We start from the raw sequence: 7,786 nt of genomic DNA, 5'->3' as shown, positions 1-7,786 counted from the left end.
ATATCAGGCACTCGCACGAACCCATCACACTTCCGTAACGCAAAGCGTATCTCACCGAGATTGAGAGTCTCAGGATCCAGGATAATCCCTATCGCCACCAAATGGATGAAGAGCCTTCAACAAATAAGCAGTTGGATGAATATCGCAATGCCTAAGACTCCCCATTTAGCATGAACAACAAAGCGAATATGTTGACCATCCAGAATAGGCTCCACAAGAAGATCTATTCCACTTCGACGTCAGCTGCCACTTCAGCATCCGCCTCCACTTATATACCTGTATCTACTCCCACATCGACATCGACATCTGCTTCTCGCACAAACACAAGCACAGGAGAACCGAGAGTGGACAACAATTTTAAACCATTTTTGATTGATAATGCCCGCTCCTTAGCCATTTGCGAGTGGTGCCAATCCATACACATCATATAGAACAAAGGGTTGGCCCAATTCTTTTTGCATATCGAGTTGATGCATCCAGGAATCTCCATGCAGGATTATTTCTACGAAGGCAATGTCGACATTTCAAAATTCTTTCATGATAAAATGTCCGACTATGCTCTCAAGCAGAAAGGCAGCGACACTCAGAAGGCCATCATACATGGAAACTTGAAGCCTGCCAAGCCATACTAATAATACAAGCCAGAAGAGAAAAAACATTATAGGTACCATAGATCGCCAGCAGGCAAAGACAAGCATCATCAACAGCAACAACAACAGCAGTAACAGTAACAACAGCAGCAACAACAGCAACAACAGCAACAACAACAGGAGAAGAAGAAGAAAGAAAAGTATGCAAATACAGTGATAGCAAGCGAAGTAATGGCATATAATGTGAAAGATGAGCAGCCAGCAACGATGGTCGCACATGAGGTCTGCATTCCGGAAGATATTAAGATGAGAACCAAGCTGATCACCCTGAACAAATTAAAAACCCTTGCTCCTTTGATGGCCGTCCTTTTCCATTGCTCCTAAGGGGAGCTCTTTGAAGCTCTCGGGGTTTTCAGTCAACTAAACTTCAAGATCCAATAGAACAACAAAAGCAATGAACTAAAGAACATCACTTTCATGAAGGAAGAGCTTGAAGTGATCCCCTGTGGAGCCTAAACTCTCAACTTCTGGGAATTCTTGAACCCCACCAAGAGCGAAAAGATCAAGTCTGTTGTCTACGTGTTCAAGGAGGACAATCAAGCAAACCCCTGTCTCATGGGAGTGAGCTTGGTCTTCAACGAGGGCCTCCCGAGCTATACGATGATCCTCGAAAACTTTCTCCCCAACCTCAGAGAGCCAGAATGCAAGGGAGTAATCGTGTGCTGTTCTCGATCCAGCAAACTCAAAAGATCCTTCGACTTCCTGCAAAAGAACAAATAGAAGATTAACCATAAGTCTCTCGCAGTGGTCCATCTCAGCGACTCAGTCTTAGAACTAGAAGCGAGTCCGAAGAACATCGAAGTTGAACTCTAAAGTTTGCGTATCAGTTTGCTGAGTCCTGAGAATTCTCTGACCTCCCAGTCTCTGATGATCGGCTTCATTCTCACCGAGCAGTTCGTTAGAAAAATGAGGCAGTATATGCCTTGCTTATTCGGCATCCAAGAGAACTGCATTGACTTCATCAAAGAGTTAGGGGCAGTCCTTGTCAATATGTCTGTGCATCCACATCCCCACTCCCATCCACGAAGGTATAGAAGGATCATAAGCCTTGCGTAACGCAACCCACAAATCCTCAATTTAAAGTCATGGATTTCCAAATAAGTATACGCGAAACTATGCACCAGCTACATACATGGTCACCATTACCAAATCACAGGCGACAAAGACAATACAATCACAGTTGAGCCGAAGGTAGCTTTATAGTCGAAGATAGCTTTATAGCCGAAGATAAATTCAGAGTCTAAGATAGCTTCAGATCTGACAGATAGCACTACACAGTGCGCATCAGTGATGTATGACCCATAAACAAAGTACATGAAATGCAGTTGCAATCTGAGTGAATGGGTGGGGATACCTTGCCCACACATCAACAAGATCGTGTAGGAGTATGAGTTACCCTTGAAATCCTATATAAACTAGAAATGGGTAATGTCAGGACCTCACTCGTTGATGGAAGAGGAGGAAGAGTAATATGAATAGGATAAGCATGGGTTGAAGCATGTCCCTCAAATGAACGAGTTTAGTAAATACTTTTGGCAGGTGTGAGCTATTGTTTTGTGTCTCAAGTCTATTTTAAATTATATATATTTCAGTATATTCCTATTGATGAGATATGCATTAGATTTATATTATATCGAATTATCTCTTCTATCAGTTGAGGTGTTACTTCAGTTTATTATATAAGTTATCAGGCATATTATATGAAATATGAAAGCTTTTAATCCCAATCTTTCCTTGAATAGGCTCCACTCACAGATTAAGGCCAATCGTTATAGCAAGTGCCACGTGGCTTCGAATATATGAACAGAAAGGGCATACTCTCATTAATAGTCATATTCTCAATATCGATCCTATTAATCCTCTCATTATCAACACCATCAGAATCATCCACATCATAGACACAATTGGTATCATAGGCCACTATCACAATATAGTAAATCACACAAATATTCGATATGAGCAAATTGGATGAGATGCAAGCCATAATCGAATAGCTGAAAGGTGCGACAAACTGCTCAGATTCGAACTTGGCTCTGGCACAATCAATCATCGCACAGAATACAAAAGCTAACCAAAATGAGTATCTCTACTATGAGTGGAAATACAATCTATCTTCAGTTTAGTATGAGAAGCCCATATGCATTATCGCGGCATAGAGAAACAATATGCCTGATAATCGCCAGCGTAAGTTTCTGCAATCGGTCTCAAATCTCAACTATACCAACTATCGCCTGGTGCTCACAGACGACCACTCTGACGACAGTACCATCCAGTAGACCGAGCAGTATCTCATTGACAACCCATCGCTGGGGGGTCGAACCCAGTATGTCCGCAATGCAGAGAGAAAGCATAGTCTGGCTAACAAGATACGCGCCATAGAGCACTACTGCCAAAAGGGAGATATCATCGTCGACGTGGATGCAGATGATTAATTCATTGGCAGGGAGAGCCTGCATGTGATTAACAAAATGTATGAGGACCCACAATCATGGGTCTTCTATACCAACTACCTGACTTTCCAGGGCGATGCCATCATCCCAGGCGGGAACCGGTAGCTATCAGCATAGTAGTTTATTGGCTACCGGGTGTCGGATCGCTGGGTGGTCTCCCATTTGAAGACATATAAGCAGGAGTTGTTTCTGAAGCTGAATCAGTCGGATTGGACAGCTCCCGATGGCCGAATCTACCCATGGGCTTCCGACAGGTTCATGCTGTATGGCCTGTTAGAGCTTGCAGGCCCAACACACACTCGCTTTGTGAATATCTACCCATACTTCTACAACCCCCAAACTGACGAATATAGGAACTTCGACCTGATTAAGCCCGATAAGCTCAGGAGTAAGACTCTCACTCCATATCAGCCATTGGGCTCTTTGGACGAAATGTCTCGCAAGAGACCAAATTATGAAGCCCCCAAATAGCTGCTCTAACGGCTCATCAAAGCAGAGGTCAAGGCGGATATAATCATGACAAGGATTCAGGGGCAGAATCAGTGACTATTAAGAGTGATGTTATTCAAATGTGTTATTCAAAGATGTTATTCAAAGATATTATTCAGAGCGCATAATCTTAATAGTATAATAGTATAATCACAACACTCAGACTAACTCACATACTCTTTAACCATAATTTTGACCACAATAATAATATAATCGCAACAGTCGCATCAATGGGCAGCATGGTCTCTCACTTCCAAAAGAACATGAGTGAAGTAATCTCCCAGATTTCAAGATCAAGAAACTCCTACTCGATAGAGAAGAGGAAGGGCGATCGACTAATCTCAGTCTTTATGCTTTCATGCGTCACCAACTTGTATATTGTACCTGTCCCAATATTCAGCAATATCTCATTCGAAAAAAGGAAACAGAAGTTGCTGAGAATTTCTCCATGTACAACGAAGAGCTTAGGAGGATCAAATTGGAGAGATCGGCTTTGGTTCTATGATTGGATTTATGCATATTTATGTCCCAATATTTTATGTGGTCGAATATACGATTACCTATGATATAGGTCGCAATAGCTGATATGGATATACGGGATATACGCATAGATGAAGAGAAACAACATGCACATTTACACTTATGAACAATAATCACAATAGGTATAGATAATGAGCCTTTCCTTCAGATCATGTTGATGACAAACTCGTTAATCTATGCGCCTCTGTAGCCCCAGTACCCGCCATCTGTCACCGGCTTCCTCATCCTTGACATCAGGATGTTGGCTGGAGTTGTCAGCTTGAACGGATAAATGAATTAGTTGATGACCTTGAAGTTTGAGCCAATGTTATGCACTTCGTTGATAACATCCTCCAGACAGATGATGTCGCCTCCGATATGCTTCTCGACGAGCTCGTTCGAGTTTATCAGTAGCCTTTCACTCCCGACTTTTCCGTGCATTTTCTTATAGATCAACTCCTTTATTATCTTCAGGTTTGGTTCCCCGTAGGTGATGTAGTTTTCGACCTGCTTGAGCTGCTTCAAGTTCGAAAGTGTGCCTCTGAGGAATACTGCAGTATTCACATTCTTGAGTTTGAGTTTGCTGAGAATCAGCTTCTGACGATCCGAGATGTCTTGCACACCTCTAATGCGGATAACCAGGAGCAGTTTGCCGTAAGAGACAGACTACTTATTGATTTGGTCATGGGCAATTTTCTTGTTCTGCATAAGGCAAGGAGTACCTGGTTCTTGAGGTGAGCGTAGGAGCGCTGGGCACTGCGATAATTCTTGATGAATTTCTATGGGTTTACGATGGCTTATTTTTTCTTCTGCCTTCTACTCTTGAGACTGATTTTACTCCTGATTTTGTTCTCGATAGCTTCCTGGTCTTTCTTGCGCTTCTTCATGATGTCTTCGAGGACATACTGCTTCTGGTTGTGCTATTCGGTTTCCATTGTTGAATCTGCAATTATTTATTATACGATATGATTATTATTGATGCATGCATACATAGTGCAACACAAACAATACAGTCTTATATCGTATTGCTGTTAATGCCATGAGTAAATAATCGCATGATAAAGGGATAATAATAATTAGTATCGCATATAACGGATCGGGGGTATGGATAGTGAATCTGAGTTCAAACTGGCTGACCAGTAAATAGAGAAATCGATAATTTATGAGCTTCCATCAGGCCAAGGAGGCCCCAAGAAGTATGGGACACAGAATATCGGCAAGAAGTATGAAGTCAAGCAATAGATCAAAAGATAAGACATCAGTGGCAAGTATCTCTGTCTCAACTGCCATGTCTATGTTCGATGCGAAGAAGCTGACGACCACTCTCTCTTCCACGTCCGAAGAATCAACCAATGACACTTATCCACTGTAAGGTCGCTGATCCTTCATATAGTTAATTAGCATCGTCAATAGACGTCATTCTGCTGACTTATTGTGGTATGGTCCGAATTTATGGGTATTATACGCTGTGTATAATTTCTATTGCGCAGATTTATGGTATATAATCTGCTAATTGTTGAGAAATTGCTGATCACCAAAGCCACGTGCATATAAATAAGACCAATGTTTTTTATTGCGAAGTGGCAGCAATACAATAAAATAAAATATAAATATAAATACAATCACGTTCAATAGCTTTGAATGCGATACAGGGCATGCAACAACAAATAGCCCCTCAGGATTTTATCTACTTTTTATAGTTGCTTTTTGACTGGGTGTTTTGCGATTTCAAAACCCAGTTATTATTTGGTTTTCATTTTGTCGAAGCGGCTCATTTTTTTGGCTGTGATCCCTTTTCCATAGTATTTGGCTGCCTTTTCTCTGAATTAGTCTCGGATGTTTCTCATCATGAGAGTATCGTCGGCTGACCCATAGTCATAGCCCAATTTGCTTTCAAGCCTGCTAATTCTGTTGTAGATGGATGCCCTGGATATATACTTTTTGGGAGTTTAATGGTTCTGTGTTTATTTCCGATTTTCAGTTTTCCTGCACCGCTCTGCATTCCGAATTTTTAATTCTTGCATGATCGCACTATTATAAAAGAGTTACATGCATAGAGAAGTTATAAATATCAGTTCCGATCATTTCTGTATATTCATAATAAACAGCTCAATCATTATTGCTGACATCGGAATACAGATGAATATTTTATGCTTGTCAAACATTTATCAGCCTAGTCCAAAATTCTTCTTACTAAAAAAGGGCGTTTCTGTAGGTATTTATTTTTTAGAAGAGGTCCGCTCTATTTTGGGACTGCCTCTCTCTTCCTTCAGATTGGGCTGCATCTGCTCTTCCTTTGGAATGACTTCCTCTTCCTTTGGGATAACTCGTTCTTCTTTAGGATTGGCCCGTTAGACCTTCGGAGTAACTCGTTCTTCTTTCATATTGACCATAAATTGATCTCCGTTCGAATTGGCCTGCATCTGCTCTTTCTTCTAATCATCCTGATTTCTTTTCCAATTTTCCCGCTCTTCCTTCAAATTAGCCTGCATCTGCTCTGCTTTCGAATCGTCTTGAATTCGCTTATTTTGGGGTTGCGTCTTTTGGATAAAAGACCTTTTCCACTTATCGGCCACTTACTTCCTGGGTCTTCCTCTGTTGATGCTCATGTTATGCTGGATGACAGAGTGAGGCCCTCGGTAGACGAAGGTCTTGTCGGTTTTGGCATGATTGAAGAGAGATTTGATATTATCGAAGATATCGTCATAAACAGAGCTCTTAATGCACTCGAAAGAGTAATCGATTCTGGAAAATGACTCCTAACTGGCCACATTCTCTTTGACTATTAGATAGTCTTTCTTACTCACTTTCCGCCTGTACTTTATGAGGTAAATGGCTCCCAGCACGACCTTGATGATAAGAATCAGGAAGATAAGCATCAGAACGACAAAGGTGAGGAAAAATTTGCGGATGTACGAATTTGCCAGCTAGTCGTTGTATGTCTACCAGTTGATGAATTTAGGAACAATAGGGCTGCTTATAACCATCATAACTATCCCAATGGAGATATTCCAGAAAACATACTTGATCACATTGATGATTTTGAGAGCCTTCCAACTTTCAATGAGGGAACTCGCCCTCCCTCCAACAGAAGCATCCAGTCCCTTCGTGCCCCATGAAATGTCGTCGATTCTACAGACTGAAAACGTGCTCAGAATGTTCAAATAGGTCGGCGTAAAGAACAAAAAGGAGATAGCGCCACTCAGGATTTATAAAGCGAACGATATTTTGCCAAAAAGGACCGAGTAAATCAGAATGGGAATAATATAAGCGAGAAGCACACTCATAGCCGTATACTTATACACTAAGAAGATGGGAAGCCCGCCCGGAAGACTCTCAAAGAATTTTTTACTAAGATCCTCATTGAACACCAAAACTAAGTTACTCAATAAGTACATGTGGAATTATCGATGAGGCCAATAATCATATCATACAGCAAGACAATGAACACGATCATTGCCATCACTCCGAAGAAGGACGAGAATGCGAAAATGTAGGACTTAAATTTGGGGTGCTTATGCGGGAAATGCATGCTGAAGAGAACCAGTGAGAGCATTACTAAGATGAAGGCTAAATCAATGGTATAAACGAACACGTTATAGAACTCTGTTGTATTAAAGTTGTTGATCGTTGTTGCGACGCTTTTCTGAAGTGCTGTGAAGACCCAATCTCGAAAGG

General features: G+C 41.4%; 1 pseudogene; it reads right to left on the bottom strand.

Moving 5' to 3' along the window:
- Positions 1-4,218: 4,218 nt before the first annotated feature.
- LOC148300178 (large ribosomal subunit protein uL30 pseudogene) lies at positions 4,219-6,987 on the bottom strand (annotated as a pseudogene).
- Between the last annotated feature and the right edge of the window lie 799 nt (positions 6,988-7,786).

Source organism: Brachycentrus maculatus, unplaced genomic scaffold (genome assembly GCF_059751285.1).
Source record: "Brachycentrus maculatus isolate JH-2025_06_01 unplaced genomic scaffold, ASM5975128v1 h1tg000805l, whole genome shotgun sequence".
In the NCBI taxonomy this organism is placed as follows: Eukaryota; Metazoa; Arthropoda; class Insecta; order Trichoptera; family Brachycentridae; genus Brachycentrus; species Brachycentrus maculatus.
This window is presented reverse-complemented; position numbering and strand designations above follow the sequence as displayed.